Here is a 21,583-nt window from a genome sequence, read left to right as displayed (position 1 = left end):
GATTCCCAAACCACCCAGGCTATTGCCAAGACTGTAGGCTGCTGTCCACAAACTGACAGCAAGGCCCCATTGTTCGAAGACAGGGTCTGCACAACTGATTGAAATATGAAGTCAAACTTGTGCCTCCACAGAGTCTTCACACCCTACATCCTGGCATTTTTGGTAGAGGAAGATACTCTGCATGCTACCGAAGGAGATGTGTAAACACCAACCCAGCCACAGATCCCTTAGCTCTACAGTGCTGTCCTGCCCGCAAGGTATGCTAGCGCAATGGCGGCACAAACTTGGGAAAAGAGTAACCAACTAATATCTCACCTGACGTAAGGCCTACTCCATGAGATGGAACCCATACCTGACACTGCTTGGGTGACCAAGAACCTGAAAGCAGATAGCCAAGTGACCTAGAGTAAAAGCAAATACTACTGTTCTTTAAAAAAAAAAAAAAAATACAAGGATAAAATGACTCCTAGTGACATTCTGCTATAGTTATAGATCAGCGTTTTACTTCAGCTATCATCCTGTAGCAGATGAAAACAAATACCCACAATAAATAGCATACACACAAACAAAATACATAAATAAAAATGTCTATTTAAATATTTTTCTTTCATTGAAAATAGATTTTTTTTTCTATTGTAATGAGAACGTGAGGACATAAAAAGAATGTAATGAAGATATATTTTGTGAGAAAAAGTTTGTTTTCTATAAAAGGAAAAAAATTCAAAATACATTATTTATTGTGTGTGTATGCTTATTTATTTATTTATTTATTGACTATTATTTATTGTGGATATTGCTTGTGTGACCCACAGCCGGATATTATGTAAAGAGTGAGAGATCTTGGAAAACTTAGCACTAAATGGGACGTCCCCATCAAATCCTTCCCCTCAGGCCTCCATGAACCCTTCAGAAGAGGAGGCAGAAAGAGTGCAAGAGGCAGAGGGAAAGGTAGACACCAAGAAAACAAGGCCTTCTAAATGAACGTAATCAAAGCTCATCTGAATTCACAGAGATCGAAGCAGCAAGCCCAGGGCCTGCATCAGGTCCTTCGTGTATACATATTAGACCTTTCAGCTTAGTGTTTGATTAAAGAAAAAAAAATATTTATTTATTTATTATTATACAGTATTTGCCTGCATGTGTGCCTGTACTCCACAGGAGGGCACCAGATCTCATTATAGATGGTTGTGAGCCACCATGTGGTTGCTGGGAATTGAACTCAGGACCATTTGGAAGAACAGACAGTGCTCTTAACCTCTGAGCCATCTCTCCAGCCTGTAGTTTAGTGTTTTGATGGAATTCTTGAATGAGTGAATGAGTGGGCCTCTGACTCTTGCACCTTCCCTTGGGCTTCTTTCCTCCTGGTTTGTTCAGTTCCAATGTGTTAGTTTTTGTTTTATCTTATTATATTATATTTTATTATCTTCCCTTCGAGGCCAGCTTGTTTTCTAATGAGAGGCAGAAAAAGAGTAATTCTGAATGGGAGGAGAAGTGCAGAGGAACTGAAAGGAAAAGAAGGAAGGCAAACCATAATGAGGATATACTGTGTGAGAGTAATGTCTCCTCAATAAAAGGAAAATATTAAAAATATACATATGTATTCATCCATGGTGTGTTTGTGTGCGGTGTATATGCACTTGTGTGTCTGGGTGCATGTGACTGTTAGCATGTGTCATGGCAAGAGGGTAATATTTTTAAAAAAAATTTTTATTAATTTATTCTTGTTACATCTCAATGGCTGTCCCATCCCTTGTATCCTCCCATTCTTCCATTCCTCCCATTTTCCCCTTATTCCCCTCCCCTATGACTGTGACTGAGAGGGATTTCCTCCCCCTGTATATGCTCATAGGGTATCAAGTCTCTTCTTGGTAACCTGCTGTCCTTCCTCTGAGTGCCACCAGGTCTCCCCCTCCAGGGGACATGGTCAAATACATGTTCATAGCAGCCTTATTCATAATAGCCAGAACATGGAAACAGCCTAAGTGTCCCTCAGTAGAAGAATGGGTAAAGAAACTGTGGTACATATACACTATGGAATACTACTCAGCTATTAAAAACAAGTAATTCCCGAAATTTGTGGACAAATGGATTGAGCTAGAAATGATCATAATGAGTGGGTTAACCCAGAAGCAGAAAGACTCAAATGGTATATACTCACTTATATCTGCAAGAGGGTACTATTGGGTGTCCTGCTCTGTTATGTTCTGACTTATCCCCCTGAGACAGAGTCTGTCACCGAAACTGAAGCGAGGCCAGCAATCAGCAAGCCTCGGCCTTTGTCTCATTGCTGGTTACAGGTGCTAGCAGCCATGCCTGGCTTTGTACATAGGTTTTTCTGGGTTTAAACTCAGGTCCTCTTGCTTGCATAGCAAGTGCTCTGATCTGCTTAGCTAACTCTTCAGACCCATCGGTGACTATTTCTGTACCCCGTCACTCCTACTTAGTGGCGTCTGAGGTTAAATGGTCACCGTCTGAAAAGGCCTTCTGTAGTTAGAAACTCTTCAAGGTGTGGTCTGTGTGGGAAGAGTAGAAAGAGCCTCTCCAAAACACGCATGCTTGAGAGTGACTGTGTGCTGTGAGAGCAGAAATTAGTTTTCTCAGATGGAGTGTCACTGGGCATATCAGCCATAGTCTAGAAGAAGTAGCTGACTAACACAAAGTAGACTGCATGGGAATTTTTTTTTGTTGTTGTTCGATTTGATTGTTGTTTTGTTGTTGTTATTGTTGTTATTATTAATTAATTATTATTATTTACTTATTTTTGTCTGTTTTGAATTTCATTTTTGATTTTTTTCTGAGATAAAGAGAGAGACAGGGAGGGAGGGAGGGAGGGAGAGATAGATAGAGAGATAGAGAGAGAAAGAGAACAAGATACTAGAAGTTGAGTGAAAGGAGCTGAGAGGAGTGGGAGAGGGGAGGAATGTGAAAAAAAAAAAAAAAAAGAAACACACTGTATGCACTCCCTCTCCCCCACACAGGGTTTCTTTGTGTAGCCTTGGCTACCCTAGATTTGCTTTGTAGACCAGGCTGGCCTGGAACTCATGGTGATCCGCCTGCTTCTGCCTCCCTGAATGCTGGGATTAAAAGCCTGCACCACCACGCCTTGCTGCTTTTTTTTTTTTTAAGTTAAAAGAAAGAAAGAAAGACAAGAAAAAGAAAAGAAAGTGACTCCTGTCACTCAGGAGGCAGAGGCAGGTAAATCTCTGTGAGTTCAAGACCAGCCTGGTTTACATATCGAGTTCCAGGACGGTTACGGCTACACAGATCTTGTCTTAAAAATAGAAACCCAATCTGTTTTGAAATTACTGAATTTCTTATCAATTTCCTTCCATACCCCACCCCTTAGTGCTATATTTTGAGTAGATCCCCCAACTCTATGTGTTGGGGCTCTTATGTGTCAGTGCAGCAGTATTTGGATCTGGAGGCTTTTGGATGGTGTTTGTGTTACGGGGCAGATGCAGATTAATACTTTTTTCCTTGCTTAATTAATTAATTAATTTACAATCTATTTAGTGCATCGTATGTGCACGTGTGGGTGTGTGTATGTGCGTGTACATGCCACAGTGTGTGAGTGTAGGTGAGAGAATAACCGGAGTCTGGCGTCTTCTCTCCCTCCACCATGTGGGTTCTAGGTTTGAACTTAGATCTTCAGGCTTGGTGGCAAGCTCTTTCACCTGCAAAGCTCTCTTACTGGGTCCCTCGCCTCCCCTTCTGGCCCCTCCCCTCCCCTCCTTTTTTTCTCCCTTCCTTTCTTCCTTTCTTTTTCCTTCTTCCCTTCCCTTCCCCCTTCTCTTCCCTTCCCATTCAGTTCCCTTTCCTTCCTGCCCTGCCCCCCTAGCTCTCAGCCAGGTTCGTCCTTCTTCTTCCTGCTAAAGTAGCAGGGGCGTCTTAACCAGTAACAAAGGCCCAGAAACTCGTACCAAAATACCACCCCTCCTTTATAGTTATAAAAAAAAGAGAAGAAGAAGAAGAAGAAGAAGAAGAAGAAGAAGAAGAAGAAGAAGAAGAAGAAGAAGGAGAAGAAGAAATAATTACTCCATCTCTATTGTTGTAGCCATAGAAAACAGATGAAGTGGTGGGGATGGAGCTGCGGTTTGGGGCCCTGAGTGCCCTGCTCAGCACGGAGTGGGTAGAGGTTGGGAGAGAGAGAGATTTAGTTCCTTAGCGAACCCAATGCAAGGAAGGGCGCAGTTCTAGGCATTGCCCACCAGGGGTAGCTGTTTACAAATCAAGCTGGGCCCATTTTCACTATAGTTAATGTCCAAATCCCTGTCTGCGGTCCTCAGGCTCCTTTTTGTGTCCTCAGCATCTCATCCTTGGTCTCCAGCGTGTTTATACATCGGGCCGTGTGGGAGATTTACCCCCAAACACCTCAGGTCGGGATCCTCTAACTCAGTGATTCTCAATCTTCCTAATTCTGCCACCCTTTAATACAACTCCTCATGTTGTGATGACTCACAACCATACAATTATTAATTTAGTTACTGTTATAAATTGTAATATAAATATATGATATGCATATTATCTGATATGCGACCCCTATGAAAGGGTCTTTTGATCCCACCCATTGGGTGAGAATGCTGCTCTCACTTCTAACAGGGATCCTCAGATATCTCTCTGCTCACTGTTAAAAACTAAAATAATTACTTTTGAGGCAGGGAGTCATTATGTAGTCCTGGCTGGCTTTGAACTCACAGAGGTCTGCCTACCTTTTGCTTCCTGAGTGCTGAAATTAAAGGCATACACCAGCATGCCTGGATAAAATTAAATTTATATATATTGTACGTGTGCATGGTGTGTGTGTGTGTGTGTGTGTGTATGTGTATGTGTGTGTGTGTATGTGTGTTTGTGAATTTAGGAAGTCCTGTGTAGAGGTAGGGTAGTGGTCATGTGTTTGAAAACATGGGCTTCTGCTTGTTTGTTTTTCTTTCTATGATGTATGTCAGGCTGAGTAACTCTGTCTCTATCTCCTATCTCTTCATTTGAGTGTTGGGATCACAGATGCCCAGACTATCATGTCCGGCTTTATGTGGCTCTGGGGATTCAAACTTAGGTCTTCACACTTGTGTGGCAAGTGATTCATCCACTGAGCGCTACCTCTTCGGCCCTTCCCTCTTGACTGTTAGGACGTCTTCCCATTTTCTGCTAACCATAAGGAGAACAAATATTGCACATAAAGGGCACGGGCTCAGCTTATCCTGGGAGACATATTACTTTCTTGTTTTGTGCCTCAGTTTTCTCCCTTGGGTAGATTGGACATTGAAGGTATATACAGGGCAAGTTCAAGGTGAACAATTAGAAAGTGAATGTATTTTTTTTTGTAAAATGCCTGTCCAGTGTGCATGAAGTCCTGGGGTTTGATCCCTAACACAACACATTGGGCATGGAGGCCTATTACCCATGGGAAATTCAACAACAGCAGCAGCAGCAGCAGCAGCACTCTCAGAAATTATGAAAGGCACTGGGTGGTGTAGAGGATGTTTCACCTGAAGAGTAGCCTCCTTTTATAAGAAGAAAAAAGGATTCTGTCTTTTCCCTTCTAGAAAAGTCCTAGGTTGTTGTAATGAGAGTCTCTAGCTTTTGGCAGGCCTAAATGGTCTGAACAACATCTGTCCTTCCACATGTGTCCTCCTCAAAGGGGTGTGTGATTCCAGGACTCTTCCTACAGACACCAGGGAGGGGACAGCCTTGGCAGGAAAACTACCAGCTTCAGGCTGGGGAGGGGGGCGGGTGTCACCTTTGACGTAAGCATCAGTAACTCTACCACAGAGTTTGAAAGTTTTTATGTGGCTGATGTGGCTCATACAATACTCGCGGGGGAAGTGGTGACCAGGCTGAGGTGAGTCCCAAGCAGCTAAAGGCCCTGCTAGGGTGGTCAGTTTCAGGCAGGGGTGGGGTCCTTGGTGGGGCTCACATGCAATCCCTCACCCCCTACCTTGGCTCCTTCTCAGTCAGATTCAGCTCTTCCCTGTGCTTCCCCCTCCCACCCCCCACCCCCCCCCCACTGCTTTGGACTCTTACATGCTCTCTGGGTCTGGATACTTTTGGCTCTTAGAATTCCCCACTCGTTTTATCTCTTCCTTAGTCTCTCAAAAATCTCTCTCTCTCCCAGACCACCATCTCTCTCTCTCTAGGTTTTGGGGGTGGTGGGTCTGTTAATCTTTCCCTATTTATGGCTCTCTTTCTTGGTATATCTCCCTATCTAATTGTGTCTTTCTGTCTCTCCCTACTCTCTGTTCCTGTCTGCCAGTGTCTTTAAGGCTCCAAAAACAAAACAAAACAAAACAAAAAAAAAAAAACCCTTGCTTCTGGCACGCAGTGGTACACAGGCTCTACTGTTCATACAATCCCTCTATTGTTTTCTTAGGTTGTGTTTCCCTGATACCAGCCCAGTTTCTCCTTAGATCACCACCCCTATGCTTTTTCTTCAGCTCACTATCTCCTTAGCCCACCTTCTCCCCTCAGCCCACCTTCTCCCCTCAGCCCACCTTCTGCCCTCAGCCCACCTTCTCCCCTCAGCCCACCTTCCCCTCAGCTCACCAACTCTCAGCCCACCTTCTCCCCTCAGCCCACCTTCTCCTCAGCCCACCTTCTGCCTTCAGCCCACCTTCTCCTCAGCCTACCTTCTCAGCCCACCTTCTGCCTTCAGCACACCTTCTCCTCAGCCTACCTTCTCAGCCCACCTTCTGCCCTCAGCCCACCTTCTCCCCTCAGCCCACCTTCCCCTCAGCTCACCAACTCTCAGCCCACCTTCTCCCCTCAGCCCACCTTCTCCTCAGCCCACCTTCTGCCTTCAGCCCACCTTCTCCTCAGCCTACCTTCTCAGCCCACCTTCTGCCTTCAGCACACCTTCTCCTCAGCCTACCTTCTCAGCCCACCTTCTGCCCTCAGCCCACCTTCTCCTCAGCCCATCTTCTGCTCTCAGCCTACCTTCCCCTCATCCCACTGTCCTCTCAGCCCATCTACCCTTAGCCCATCTTCCTCTGAGTCCACCTTCCACTCACCCCACCTTCCTCTCAGTCCACCTTCCACTCAGCCCACCTTCCTCTCAACACACCTGCCCTCAGCCCACCTTCCCCTCAGCTCAGTTTCTCCTCAGCCCACCTTCCCATCAGCTTGCTTTCTCCTCAGCCCACCTTCTGCCCTCAGCTCACTTTCTCCTCAGCCCACCTTCTGCTCTCAGCTCACCTTCCCCTCAGCTCACTTTCTCCTCAGCCCACCTTCCCCTCAGCTCACTTTCTCCTCAGCCCACCTTCTGCCCTCAGCCCACCTTCCCCTCAGCTCACTTTCTCCTCAGCCCACCTTCTCCTCAGCCCACCCTGCCCTCAGCCTACCTTCTCCTCATCCCACCTTTTCCTCAGCCCATCTTCTGCCCTCAGCCTACCTTCCCCTCAGCCCACTGTCCTCTCAGCTCATCTTCCCCTTAGCCCACCTTCCTCTGAGTCCACCTTCCATTCACCCCACCTTCCTCTCAGCCCACCTTCCACTCAGCCCACCTTCCTCTCAACACACCTGCCCTCAGCCCACCTTCCCCTCAGCTCACTTTCTCCTCAGCCCACCTTCCCCTCAGCTCACTTTCTCCTCAGCCCACCTTCCCCTTAGCTCACTTTCTCCTCAGCCCACCTTCTGCCCTCAGCCCACCTTCTGCCCTCAGCTCACTTTCTCCTCAGCCCACCTTCCCTTCAGCCTACCTTCTTCTCTCAGTCTGTCTTCCCCTCATCCCTCCTTCTTCCTAAAGCTTCTCCTCACAACCCATCTTCTCCCAGTAGTCCAGTTTCTCCAGCCTATCTTCCACAGAGCCTGCCTACCTTCTGCAAGTCCTCCTTCTCCATCCTGCGTTCTCCTCAGCTACTTCCTCTTCCAGCCAGTTTCTACCCACAGCCCACATTCTCTCTACAGTCTTCACATTCTCATTTCTCACCCCGCTTTTTCTCAGAGGAGATCTGGCCTTTCATGTCGTGTCTTTACCTTTCCCATAGGTATATTTCCCACACCTAACCCTCTGCATAGTGAAGCTGTGTGTGCCTCATGTTCTCCACCAGCAAGCAGCCTTAGTAACACCAGCAACTGAGCAAGAATAGGTGCCAGTCAACTCAGGAAGCACCACTGAGTCCTTGGCCTTTTGGGGCTCTGACTCTGTGTGCTTGGTCGCAGGGTGGGGTGGGAGGAGTGGGGCAATGGAGGCCTCTGAAGACGATATATGAGAAACTCAGGAGGGTCTGGTTGCTGTGAGGCTCCAGGGAAGTTATTCTTGGAAATTTAATGAAGGAACTGTTGTAAAGTCTAGCTTTGTTCTATGACCTGCTCGTCAGGGGGCTTAGTAGACTCTCAGTGGAAATCTGGGTGTTCCAAAGATTTGATCTAAGTTCAACAATTCTTAGCTCAAGTTCTTGGGACCATAAGATCTCCTTCCCCAAGACATGGGAATATTCGCATAGACATTATGTCTATGTTGTGGGCAGGGTGGAATTCTAGTCTAAGTGTAAAAATTTCTATGTTTTATGTCCACACAGTCCAGAGGTCAGATTAGAGCGATTTTTAAATAGGTTTGTATGTAACAGTATTGAATGGTATGAAGGCCAGAGGTCAGTGTAGGTTGTCTTCCTCAGTCATGCTTGGCATCTGTCCCTTTTCTCTTCCGTTTTCTTTTTTCTTTGAGACAGGATTCCATGTAGGCCTGGCTGGCCTCCAACTCAGTATTGACTCTCGCTCATGCCTGGACCTTCGGAAGGCTGGGATTGCAGATTGTGCTACTAGGCGCAGTTCGTCTTTAAAAACGTTACTTTGGGTGTAGAGGGGGTGTGTGCACCATAGCACAGCACACACAGGAAGAGGTCGGATGACACTATCGGGAGTCACTTTTCTCTTTTTATCCTGTGGAGCCTAGGAATTGAACTCACTTCAGTCCTCGCTCCTTTTCCTTCCCCTCTCCCAGTCCTCTCCTTCCCATTCTGTCCTTTCTGCTTTATCTGGTTCTCTCTCTCTCTCTCTCTCTCTCTCTCTCTCTCTCTCTCTCTCTCTCCCTCTCTCTCGCCCTTTCCCTTCCCCCTTCCCCCATGATATGTGTACATACACACTTGTGTTTGGGAAAGTAAGTGTATATTTGTGTGTGTGTGTGTGTGTGTGTGTGTGTGTGTGTGTGTGTGTCTGTCTGTCTCTCTCTCTCTCTCTCCCCCTTTCTCCCCTCCCCCTGTGATATATATATATATATGCACACTTGTGTTTGGGAAGGCAAGTGTGTGTGTGTGTGTGTGTGTGTGTGTGTGTGTGTGTCTGTCTCTCTCTCTCTGTCTCCCTCTCTGTCTCTCTCTGTGTCTCTGTCTCTGTCTCTCTTTGTGTGTGCACCAAGGCACATGTATAGATGGAGGTCAGAGGACAGTGGCGGGTGTCAGTTCTTGTTTTAGGCAGGGTCTTTTTGCTTCTTTGCCCCTGCATGTCAGATAGTTGGCCTGGGCGCTGCTGGGATCCCTCTAGCCCTACTGGGATTACTGATTACATGCTACACAGCTGGCTTTTATGTGGGTACATATTCAAACTCTGGCCCTCATGCTTTGTGCAACCAGTCTGTTTGCCCACTGGGCCATCTCCCCAGCACCACAGTGAATTTTTTTTTCTGAGACAGGGTTTCTCTGTGTAGCCTTGGGCATCCTGGACTTACTTTGTAGACCAGGCTGGCCTCGAACTCACAGCGATCTGCCTGCCTCTGCCTCCCTAGTGCTGGGATTAAAGGAGTGCGCCACCACACCCGGCTCTGACAGTGAATTTTCATTTGCGCTTATGTTGACGCTGATGTGGTGGAGCATGCCTATGGTCCCAGCACTTGGGGGGCTGATGCAGATGGTGCCTTCTGTATTTGACCTGGAGCTGCACCTAGAAAAATCTTTTCTTTTAATTTAGGTTTTTAGACTTATGGTATTTTATTTTATGTGTATGAACGCACGCTTTTCCCACCTCATCTGTGCCTGGTGCCCCTGGAGGTTAGAAGAGGTTGTTGGATCTCCTAGAACTGGACTAAAAGATGGTCGGGAGGTATATGTAGGTGTTGGGAACTGATCCTGGGTTCTCTATAAGAGCAAAAAGTATTGTTAACTGCTGAGCTATTTCTCCAGTGCCACCCATTATCTTAACCTTAAACATATAAACAACACTAGATGGACTCAGAAGGCTGCATTTACACACAAATGTACACCCACACCCACACACGTAAACAACACACACACACACACACACACACACACACACACACATCACTAATAATTAAATGAGAGGTCATGAATTTGAGAGGGAGTTGGGTGGGCCGTGGGAAGAATTGTATAGAGGAGAGTGTGGAGCGTAAATGCTGTAAATACAGTACTTAGGTATGAATGGAATTGCTAAAGCTGGGCCATTCTGGGCTACACAGTGAGAGTCATGTCAAACATACATAGCAGCTCCGAGGCTCATTCACTAGGGAAGCGTGATGTGCCTAGCATTTGGCTGTATCAGTCACCTGGGCCCTGTGCCAGTGGGCAGAAGAGGTGGGAACCTCCCCTCTGCACTGCTCTTATTTGGTGCCTGGAATGAGAGTCGTTGGTTAGGTGGGGCCAAAAAAAAAAAAAAAAAAAAATCTGGTTATTTGAGACAAACCTGTGGCCTGGGTTTGCTCCCTGACTTCAAGGCTAACTGTGAAGTGTGGTAGATAAGGCAGGCATGGAGTCCTATGTAAGTATAAGGAGTTGAGTTTTTCATTTCCTTTTTTTTTTATTCTCTTCTCTTCCTTCCCTCCCTCCCTTCTTCCTCCTCCTTTTTCCTCCTCCTCCTCCTCTTCTTCTTCCTCTTCTTCTTCTTCTGCCTCTTCTTCTTTTCTTCTTCTTCTTCTTCTTCTTCCTCCTCCTCCTCCTCCTCCCCCTCCTCCTCCTCCTCTTCTTCTTCTTCTTCTTCTTCTTCTTCTTCTTCTTCTTCTTCTTCTTCTTCTTCTTCTTCTTCTTCTGTGACCAGAGAATGATATACGGTACATGGTGGGAAAGGGTGCCAGCCAACACTGAGCGGAGGGCGTTCCTGACAGAGGGAACAGCCACTACAAAGACCCCGAGGCAGACGTGTGCCTAGCATGCTGGAGGAACGGCCACTATCCCATGTGGTATGTGGTTGAACAGAGTGAGCAAGGGAGACAGTAGAAATGCGGCACACAACATGTGGTTCCTCCTTATCTTCCTCTCCTCCTTCAACTCCTCTTCCTTTCCTCCTCCCTTCTTTCCTCGTCCTCTCATCTTTCTCTCCTTCCTCCTCGCCTCATTCTCTTCCTCCTCATCTCTGTCTCCTCTACCTTTCCTCTTCCTCCTCATCTCCATCTCCTCTACCTTTTCCTCTTCCTCCTCATCTCTGTCTCCTCTACCTTTTCCTCTTCCTCCTCATCTCCGTCTCCTTTTTCTCTTTTCATCCTCCTCTCTTCTTTCCTCTTCTTCCTCTTGGTCTCCTCTCTTCTTTTTATTTTTTCTCCTCCTCTCCATTTCCTCTTCCTCGTCCTTTCCCTCTCTTTTTCCTCCTTCTCTTTTCCTTTCTCTTCCTCCTTGATGGAACCCAGAACTCCATGCATTCTGGGAAAGAACGTTACAACCATTACCTCTCATCAAGCTGCACTAGGTTCCAGGCAGTCATCCTTACTTTATGTGTCCTTTCTCTAAAGCAGAACCTTTCTTCTGCACATTATTGATAGTGGTAGCCTTTGACCCTATTCACTAGATTCCTCTTGTGACTCCAAACTGCAATAACCAGGTAGATCCCTAGATATTGTCAGATGTCACATGGGGTTAGAGTCACAATCTAAAATCTGGAGGGAAGATGGGAGACTTCCTGGGGGCTCTGGGACAGAGTCTAGAGACCTGCTATGACCTCATGTGAGCAAGTGTTACGGTCCTCTACTTATAGATTGGCAGGCTGAAATGACAGGAAGACAGGGACAGAGTGGCACGCCCCCAAAAGCTGGAGGCTGACCTCACTCAGGGAACTCTCCTGCTTCCTGAGCCCATTTCACAGAAAGGATGCTGAAGTTCCAGGGTTTATGGACACGAGTCCTGACCTAAATAATTCATTTATGCTTGAACAAGTATGCCCACTCATCTGTGATGTACCGGATCCTTCAATGCTCATACAGCATGAGGAGAGGCACACAACTATTAGTAAAATGTTTATACAAACAAATATAAAATGACTGTGGCACTGGATGTAAGAAGCAGAAAAATAGTGCTGATGAGATGGCTTAGTGGGTAAAGGGGCTTGCCGCCAAGGCTCATGACCTGAATTTGATTTCTGGGTCCCAGATGCTGGAAGGAGAGAATTGGCTTCTGCAAATTGTCCTCTGGCTTTGCAGGCTTCCCCTTCCCCTCAATAAAATGTCATTAAAATGCAGAAAAAAATTGGCATTCAGTCAGCGTCTATTAGAGGCACTGGATTTATCCTAGACTGTCAGGGAGGGTTTCCTAGCAAAATTGTAACCAGAAACTGGGAATAGGGGATGAGGGAAGGGGGAAAGAGCATTGCAGGCTGCATAGCGGCATGTGCAAAGGCCCTGTGTGACTTGCTGGGCTGGCACGGGGTGAGGGGAAACCGGATGGGTGGAGCATGGCCATCTGGTTCCTGGGGTGCCCCACACATGGGGCAAACGAATACATTTTTGATGCGTTGAAGGTTTTAAGGAGGAAAGTGACACAATCTGATTGCATATGTAAAGATCCCTCTGGCAGATAGAGGCCGGCAAAATTCTGAGTACAGGTGGTGCCAGGCACCCAGAAAAGGCTCGGATGATGTCAGCAGGCATGTTGCGGCGTGGAGGATGGTCACAGAGTCCAGGTCCTGTTTTCTGAGGTTCCTGGTGCACAGCTAGGCTTCTCTGCAGGGATGACGATGTCGTCCCTTCTGCAACCCCCTTCTCCATGGGAGGGCAAGGAATGGGAGATAGTCTTTTTCTGAGCATCATTTTGAAGACGAGGGAGGAAGGAAGGATGATTGCAAGCACTGGGGACTACAGGGAACTCTCTGGCCCCTGAGCCTATTTCATTGGAGGGAGGCTGAGGTTCTAAGGCTCTCTGGGTACTGAATCCTTACCTATCATGTGGCCACTTACTTAACCCCATAGGCAGCCCAGGGGTTAGGACAACCACTCTGTCCCTGTCTTCCTGTGATTCCGGGCTCCCAATCTAAAAGTAGAAGACCTTGACATGTGCTCACCCGAGGCCATGCCAGGGCTCTAGACTTGTTCCCCTGAAAGCCCTGTCCCAGAGCCTGAGACAGTCTCTCATTTGCATTGTGTTCTGGCCTTGAAAGTACTCTGGGGGAATTGCTCCCAGATCTAGCCTAACGTTAGTTGTGAGAGAATATGTCAGCTGACTACTCCAAACCCAGCTGCAATGAACGATGTGACCCTGAATCACTGAACCTCTGGGATCCTCTCTTCTTAGGCACATGTCTTAGGCATGCTGCGAAAGCCAAATATTTCCAGCCCCCTCACTCACTCATCCATTAAATACTTATTGGGCACCTACTGTGTGCCAGGTACATTGAGGGCACAGGGGAATCAGTCTTGTCCTCAGACCTTAGAATTATCATGGCAGAAAAATACATTAAATAAATATGTCACAATGGCAAGGCTCGAGCCTTTGTTTAAGGCTGCATAGCATTCCTTTCTGCATATACACCACACTTTCTTTTATTAGTGCATATTCATTGTACCAAATAATGGGTTTCAAAAATCATGCCCCTTACACAAACACTCAGGAGGTAGAAACAGGAGGATCAGAAATTCAAGGTCACCCTCAGATGCATAGTGAGTTTGAGGCTAGACTGGGCTACCTATGTCAAAACAAAACAAATGCCAGTTATATGGCTCAGCGGGTAACGGTGCCTGCAAAGCACACGCCTGAGTGTGCTCCGCAAAACACATCTGCAAGTAGAAGGACACAACCAACCCCACAAAACTGATCTCTGACCTCGACATGCATTCATATGACCACCCTCCCCCCCGCCCCATACGTACTAAGAAGTGAAATTAGAAGCAAACTCAAAAGGAGACAAATCAGTGGGTTTCACTGAGACCTTGGCATACCAACAATCCTGGATATATATCCCACCATCCTCATCCCTCACAGTCTCCCTCTTCTTTTTTTATACCATGTATATGTCTACATCCAGAGATCATGTGTGAGGGGAAGCATGCTGAGTAAGTGCTTCTCTTTCTGAGTCTGGCTTCTTTCTCTCTGTGCTTGGGTGGGGTGTGTGGTATATGCATGGAGGCTGGAGGATGACCTCGGGTGTCCTGCTCTATCGCTCTCTGCATTATTCCATCAACAGGGTCTCTTACTGAACCTGGAGCTTGGCTGACAGCCAAAGCCCCCAAGATGGCCCTAAAGTGATAGTTATGAACATGTGCAAGGTTGGGGGTGCAGGGGGTTCAAACTCATGTCCTGGCACTTGCTTGCTGAGCACATGCGTCCACTAAGACATCTCTTCCGCCTCTGCTCTGCTTGTTTCTCTTAACTTGACAATCTCTAGTTGCTTCTGTTTCCAATAATGTCTGTTTTTCCCCCCTATAAACTAACAAATACATTTATTGTTGGCTGTAGTGGTGCACGGCTTTAATCTCAGCACTCCAGAGGCAGAGACTGGTAGAACTCTGTCAGTTCAAGGCCAGCCTGTTCTACAGAGCCAGGTTTAGGCCAGCCAGAGTTAGACATTGTCTCAAAAACTAAAACACCCCCCCCCCAAAACAAACTCCCCAAAACAAACCAAAAATAAAGCAAAAACAAAAACACCCTAGCGTTGAGGAGGCAGGAAGACCTGAGTCTGATTCCTCTAAAAAATTTGGCATAGGTGTTTGTGCCTGTTAACCCTAGTACTGTGGTGTGTTGGAGACAGGAAGATTGCTGGAGGCTTGTTTGCCTGCCAGTCAGAAAAATGATGTGTTGTGTGCTCTGTGATGTGACAGACTCTGTCTCCAGGGAGTCAGGTGGGAAGTGACAGAGGGATGCACCCTCATAAATGTGTATACATACACACTATGACATTCCCACACATTTTAATTAAGTAATTAATATATTCACTTTACATCCTGGTTGTAGCCCTCTCTCTCCTCCTCTCTCAGTCCCCTCATCCCCCCTCACCTATTCCTCAGAAAAGGGAAGCCCCCTCATCCACCCACCCCAGCTCATCAAGTCCCATCAGCATTGAGCTCATCCTCTGCTCCTTTGGCCTGGCAAGGCAGACGTGATCGAAAAGCTGGCAAAAGAGTCCATATCAGAGACAGCCCCCTCTCCTCTTGCTAGTGGACCCACATGAAGCCTGAGCTGCCCGTCAGCTATATCTAGAGGACCTTGGTCCAGTCCATGCATGGTCCTTGGTTGGTGCTTTAGTCTCAGCAAGTCCCTCGGGGCCTTGGTTAGTTAGCTGTCTTGGTCTTCTTGTGGAGTTCCTGGTACCTCCAGGTCCTTTCCCCCCACCCCCCTTTTCCACAAGGCTCCCTCCTGTTTGGCTGTGAGTCTCAGCATCTGTTTTGAGGCACTGCTGGGCGGAGCCTCTCAGAGGACAGCTCTGGTAGTCTCCTGTCTGCAAGCATAGCAGAGGATCATTAATAGTGTCAGGGGTTGGCTCTCTTCCATGGTGTGGGTCTTGAGTTGGGCCAGGTTGGACATTCCCTCCGTCTGTCTGTGCTACCTTTATCCCTGAACACCTTGTAGGCAGGGTAAATTTTGGGTTGAAGGTTTTTTTTTTTTTTTTTTTTTGTCTTGTCACACATACATTTTTAAGACGAGAGAAAAATGAACTACAAAAACAAGATTTAGGAGATAGCTGGGTACTGCAGTGCTTTCTTTCCTGGAATGTACAGGTCCTGCTTTCAAATCTCAGCTTTGCAACAAATAAGGAAGTGAGTTCTGTGATAGCAGGCTGGACACTGCCTGGCTTCAGGTTAACTTTTGCGTAAGTAAGGATTTTAAAATCCTGCAACTTTAAAAAAAAAAACATGTGCAATAATTGAGGCTCCAAAGCACACAAGCTTGTGCCCAAGTGTGCCACTGACAAGGCAGGGATTGGGCCATGAGTCTGACAAGACACCCATGCTCACCCCCACTTCCTGCCCATGAGCCTGTTCCTGACACTCAGGACTTCAGCTGGGCTTGTGGGTTGGGCATAGGCGGTACCAACTTCCGGCCTCTGGGTGGTAGTGGTGGGGTGAAGGGCAGGGAGGGGAGAAGAGAGGAAGGTTGGTTGTTCCAGGTGTCACAGTGCTTTGCATTTTCGTCTTGAAATCTAAGTTCCCACCAAGGCCTCTCGGTTTTAGAGATCGGGTTTTGATGAAGGCTTCTGTGAAGCCAGGGGCCCACTCATTGCGAGAGTGCAGGGCCCTGAGCTTCTAGCAAGGCTCATTGAACCCTGTGAGAGTGCAATCTTTGTGGGGCTCTGAGGCTTTTCCAGGGAATGGGCTGGGCTGTCCATTGCCGTGAGAATAGCCCTTGTGGCTCCCTTATCTTATGAAAAGATCCACACAGTGGGTCAGGAAAGGGATGGCTTTTTCCTTCCTGTTTTCCCTGAGTCTGGCAGGGATAGTCAGGATGGACTCCAATCCCTCCTGGCACGCTTGCTGTCAAGGCAGGGTATTGATCTCTTGAAGTCATTGATCTCTGTTAGCTTTAGCGAGTCGAGTTGGGAAAGTCTGCCAGACCCTGAAAGCAACTGTCGTCTGCATCAACACCCACCCAGCAACCACACAGTATGCCCCCCATTCTTCAGCTAGTTCATGCCTTCCATATTTCTCTGTATTCCTGTGTCTCCTTTGTAGATCTGTGGAGACGAGGGACAGATTTAGGGTGAAGCTGACGTGACAGCTGAAGTTGGTTACTCTCTTGGAGGCTAGAATAGGTATCTGGGTCCCTGAGCCAGTCTTTATTATCTGTAGAAGATAATATTTAAGCTCAGATTAAGTTTTTTTTTTTTTGCAAAACATTTTATTTGTTGATTGATTATGTGTGTGTGTGTGTATGTATGCACACCTGTGTGTGTGTGCATGTGTGTGGAAGTTTTTTTTTGGGGGGGGGAGGGTATGTGCTTGTGCACATACTTGTGTGTGGTGCTGGAGGTGCATATCAAGCGGTTTCCTCATCTCCCCATAAAGGTACATTTTCTATAGAAAAATTCACATTTATGTTTTTTTTTGTCTTTGGTGTGTGTATGTGTGGGGGTGCGTGAACATCATGGCAAGTGTGCAACAATGCTTGTGTGGAGATCAGAGGAGAATTTGTGGAACTCTGTTCTTTCCCTTTTTCCCATGTGGGGGTCCCAGGGATTGAACTCAGGTTATCAGGTTAGATTAAAAAAAAAAAAATACCTTTACCCACGGAGCCATCTTGCTAGCCCTCCACATTGTTTTTGAGATAGGGTCTCTTACTGACCTGGAGTTTGACAATTTGGCTAGGCTGGCTGGCCAATGGGCTCCAGGGATCCTTAAGTGTCCACCTCCTTGGTGCTAAGGCTATGGGCACAAACTACTACTAAGCTGGGATTTTAAGTGGGTGCTTGGTATTGAACTCATGCCTACACAGTGACGCACGCTAACACAGTCACTCAAGCTTACCCAGCAAGCACTTTATCCATGGAGCCATCTCCCCAGCCTTATTTCACATTTCTTGATTGCTTTGCCAGGAAGTGATTTATATCGCCACCGTCTAAGTCCCCCTAGTGCCCATCTCACCGCATCCTTGATAGCAACGAGTTTTATCGATTTTGCAAATCTTTGCCAATTTCAGTGGGAAAATTTGTTATCTCATGGTGCCAACGAATATTTCTTTTGTTCATGACAAAGGGCGAGCCTGTTTCCTATATGATTGCTTGGGCCTCTCTCTCAGAGATAGGGTCTCACGTCACCCAGGCTGGCTTGGTTCTGCTGTGAATGAACATGAACTCCCGACTTTCCTCGCCTCCACCTTCCCATTGCTGGGACAACAGGTGCACAACATTGTGAACACGTGTCTTGGCTTGCAAACAACCCCCGTGCTTGTGTTCTGGTATCTTCCACCCACCGGAGTTTGTGGTCATTTCCACTCCTCTCTGATTTAGCACAGACATCGTCTGTGGCTGTTGTTTGGACATGTGGGTGGGGAATTCATGAGGTAGCCCACTTCCTGTCATTTGATTCATCTACAGTTTTCTCAAGTTTCTGTCCATGTAATGTTTTAACTTCTCTTCTGTTGACCACTTGGTTTCTAAGGATGACGTCTAGCCCCATCCTTGCCTTTGAGTCTTTTGGACTCAAAGAAGAGAGTTTGGGGATGGGCCATATAGTTCAGTGGGCAGAGAGCTTGCCCCAAATGTACAACATCTCGGGGTTCCAGCCCAAGTATTGCTTAAATTAGTTGTGGAGGTGAACATCTGTGAGCCCAGGATGGGAAGGTGGAAGCAGGATCAAGACAGCAAGGTGATCCTCAGCTGCACAGAGCATTTGAGGCTAGCTTGAGATACAAGAGATCTTACCTGAAGAAAGGTGGGTTGGGATGTTCTAAGGTGTTCCATGGGAGACCACCCTCGTAATCAGGTCATCATTTTATTCTCAAAACACCTGTGTGGGGAACCCATTTTTAATAGCTTTTTTTTTTGAGATTTTTACACATGTATACAATGATCATGATCATATCTACTCCCAACTCTCCCCTTAAACTCTCCCTAAATACTCCCAAAATAGAGCCCTTCCAAACTTATTTTTTTGATAAATCATTAAATATACATAGTGCTTCCCATATGCGCACGCGTATGGATCCCATTGCATCATGGGAAATTAAAGTGGTAATATGTTAAAAAAAAAAAAAAAAAGAACAAGTTTTCTCTCCCAGAGTACTAGAGTACCTCCCCTACCAAAGCCAGGATTTTGGCTAGTTTGATCTTGTATAGGTCTTGGACATAGTTGGTGAGCCCACTTAATTTATTTGTTTGCTTTTATTCTGTGGGTATGAATTTTTTGTCTGTGTATATGTTTTGTGTACTAAATATATGTTCACGGTGCCCTCTGAGGTCAGAAGAGGGTGTTAGAACCCCTGGATCTAGAGTTACAGATGTTTGTGAATGCCATGTGGGCGCTGGGAATCAAACCCAGGGACCCTGCGGGAACCAGTGTTCTTAGCTTCTGAGCCAGCCAGCCTCCCCCACCCCACCTGTAGAAGTCATTCAGAATACCTTATAGAGCTAGGAAAGAGAAGGAATCAGAAAAGAGGGAGTCAAAATTACATTTTAACAAAATCTTAAAGGTTGGAGAGATGGCTCAGCAGGTAAATGCACTTGCTGCTAAATTTGATGATCTGTTTGATCCCCTAGGACGCAGGTTGGTGGAAGGAGAGACCTGATTTCATCAGACAGTCCTCTGAAACCCACACAAGCACAGTAGCATGCACACATATGCACACATACACACACACACACAAACACAAACACAAATAAATAAAAAACGACTATAAAATATAAATCTTAGGGTGTAGTGAATGACTGCACGGCTTAGCCCTTGAGTTACGTTTTGGCTCCCGGTTGCCAACCTATGGGTCCCACAGGATTTTAGTACTTTCTTTTACAACTAAAATCCCTTAGTAATTTTGGAAAGTTCTTTTATAATCCTGGGCCTCAGTCTTTCTCTTTTGCTAATCAGGTCATCTCTCTATTTTCTACCAATTGTATTTTTGTTTGCTATTTGAACCCTGATGGGTTCCTTTTGTCACTTTCCTATTTTTGCTTCATAATTATCAGTTCTTGTTTAGTGTTTGTTTCCAATTATATATTTAAGAAGTTTTACATTTATGTGCATATGTGTGTGAGTACTCATGGGAGCCAGAAAAATGTGTTGATATTCTCGAGCTAAAGTTCTAGGCAGCGGGAGCCACCTAACAAAGGTGCTGAAAACTGAACTAAAGTTCTCTGTAAAAGCAGCAAGTGCTCTTAACTGCTGGACCATCTCTCTGGCTCTTCCTTTACCTTTAGAAATATTTGGTTTTGAGTGTACATTTATATGTGTGAACACACTTGCTATAGCATACATACGGAAGTCAGAATATTTCTTTTTCTGCCTATGTGTGGGTTCCAGGGATTGAATTCAGGTCATCAGGCTTGCATGGTCAACACCTCTATCCCTTTAGCCATCTTACTGTACCCTTGCCTTTCTAAATTACTCAGTAGATACATTGTAAGGTTCATTGAAGAGTGGCTGATATTCTGTATTTCCTTGGATGTAAATTCTTCTACCTGGGGAGCTTGTGGAAACTTCATGATATAGCTATGAAGCTGTCGTCTTCTCCAGGTTATTTCTTCATGGTTAGAGTCTTCTGAGTTTGCGTCCTTTATGCTCTGGGTATCAGAGTACCCCACATTTCCTTGAGTAATAGGGAATGGGTTTAACTTTGGTTACCAGGCCATTGTCTGGTCTCCAGTTCAGATTGGCTTTTCTGAGGAGCTTTCAGTGTTAGGAGAATGGAGGGTTTGAGTGTCTGCTTGGTTTGCCATCCTTACCAGAACTCCAGACTCTTCCTTGTGAATGGTTACAGTTGTGTTGTGATATCTCCAAGGATACCTACAGATATATTTTTTTCTTTTTCTTCTTTTACATTTAATCACTTTATAGCCTGATTCCAGCCCCCTCCCTTTTCTACTCCCATTCCTCTCATTGCCCCCTCTCTTTCTCAGAGAAGAGGAGGCCCCTAAGAAGTACCAACCCACTCTGGCATCTCAAGTCTCAGCAGGACTAAGAGCATCCTCCCCCACTAGGGTCTGACAAGGCAGCCCAGCTAGGGGAAAGGGATCCATTGTCAGCCAACAGAGTCAGCAACAGCCCTACTCCCATTGTTAGGGGACCCACATGTTGACCATGCTGTATATTTGCTACATATGTGTAGGGGTCTAGGCCCAGTCCTAGTTCTTTGGTGGTTCAGACTCTTTGTGTCTCTCTGGGCCCAGGTTAGTTTACTCTGTAGGTCTTCTTGTGGGGTCCTTGTTCTCCCTGGTTCCTTCTATCCTTCCTCCCACTCTTCCAAAGAACTCCCTGAGCTCAGCCTATTATTTGGCTGTGGGTCTCTGCATCTGTTTCCATTAGCTGCTGGATGAAGCCTCTCAGAAGACAGTTATGCTAGGCACCTGTCTGCAAGCATAACAGAGTTTCATTAATAGTGTCAGGGGTTGGTTCTCTCCCATGGGGGGGTGGGTCTCAAGTTGGGCCAGGCGTTGGTTGGCCATTCCCTCAATCTCTGCTCCATCTTTATCCCTACACTTCTTGTAGGCAAGACAGATTTTGGGTTGAAAGTTTTGTGGATGGGTTGGCATCTCCCTTCCTCTACTGGAAGTCCCACCTAGCTACAGGAGGTGGTGACTTTAGGCTCCTTAACTCCCCCCTTCTAGAAGTCTCAGCTAGGGTCACCCCCATAGACTCCCAGAAGCCTTCCCTGTCCCAGAGATGCCCCTTCACTGATTTCCTTTTTAATTAATTAATTAATTAATTTATTCATATTACATCTCAACTGTTAGCCCTTTCCCTGTTTCCTCCCATTCTTTCCTCCCTCCCACTTCCCCCCTTCTCCTCTCCCCTATGTCT

The sequence above is a fragment of the Acomys russatus genome, chromosome 31 (assembly GCF_903995435.1).
Source record: "Acomys russatus chromosome 31, mAcoRus1.1, whole genome shotgun sequence".
NCBI lineage: Eukaryota > Metazoa > Chordata > Mammalia > Rodentia > Muridae > Acomys > Acomys russatus.
The sequence above is the reverse complement of the archived record's forward strand: the minus strand, read 5'-3'. Positions refer to the sequence as shown.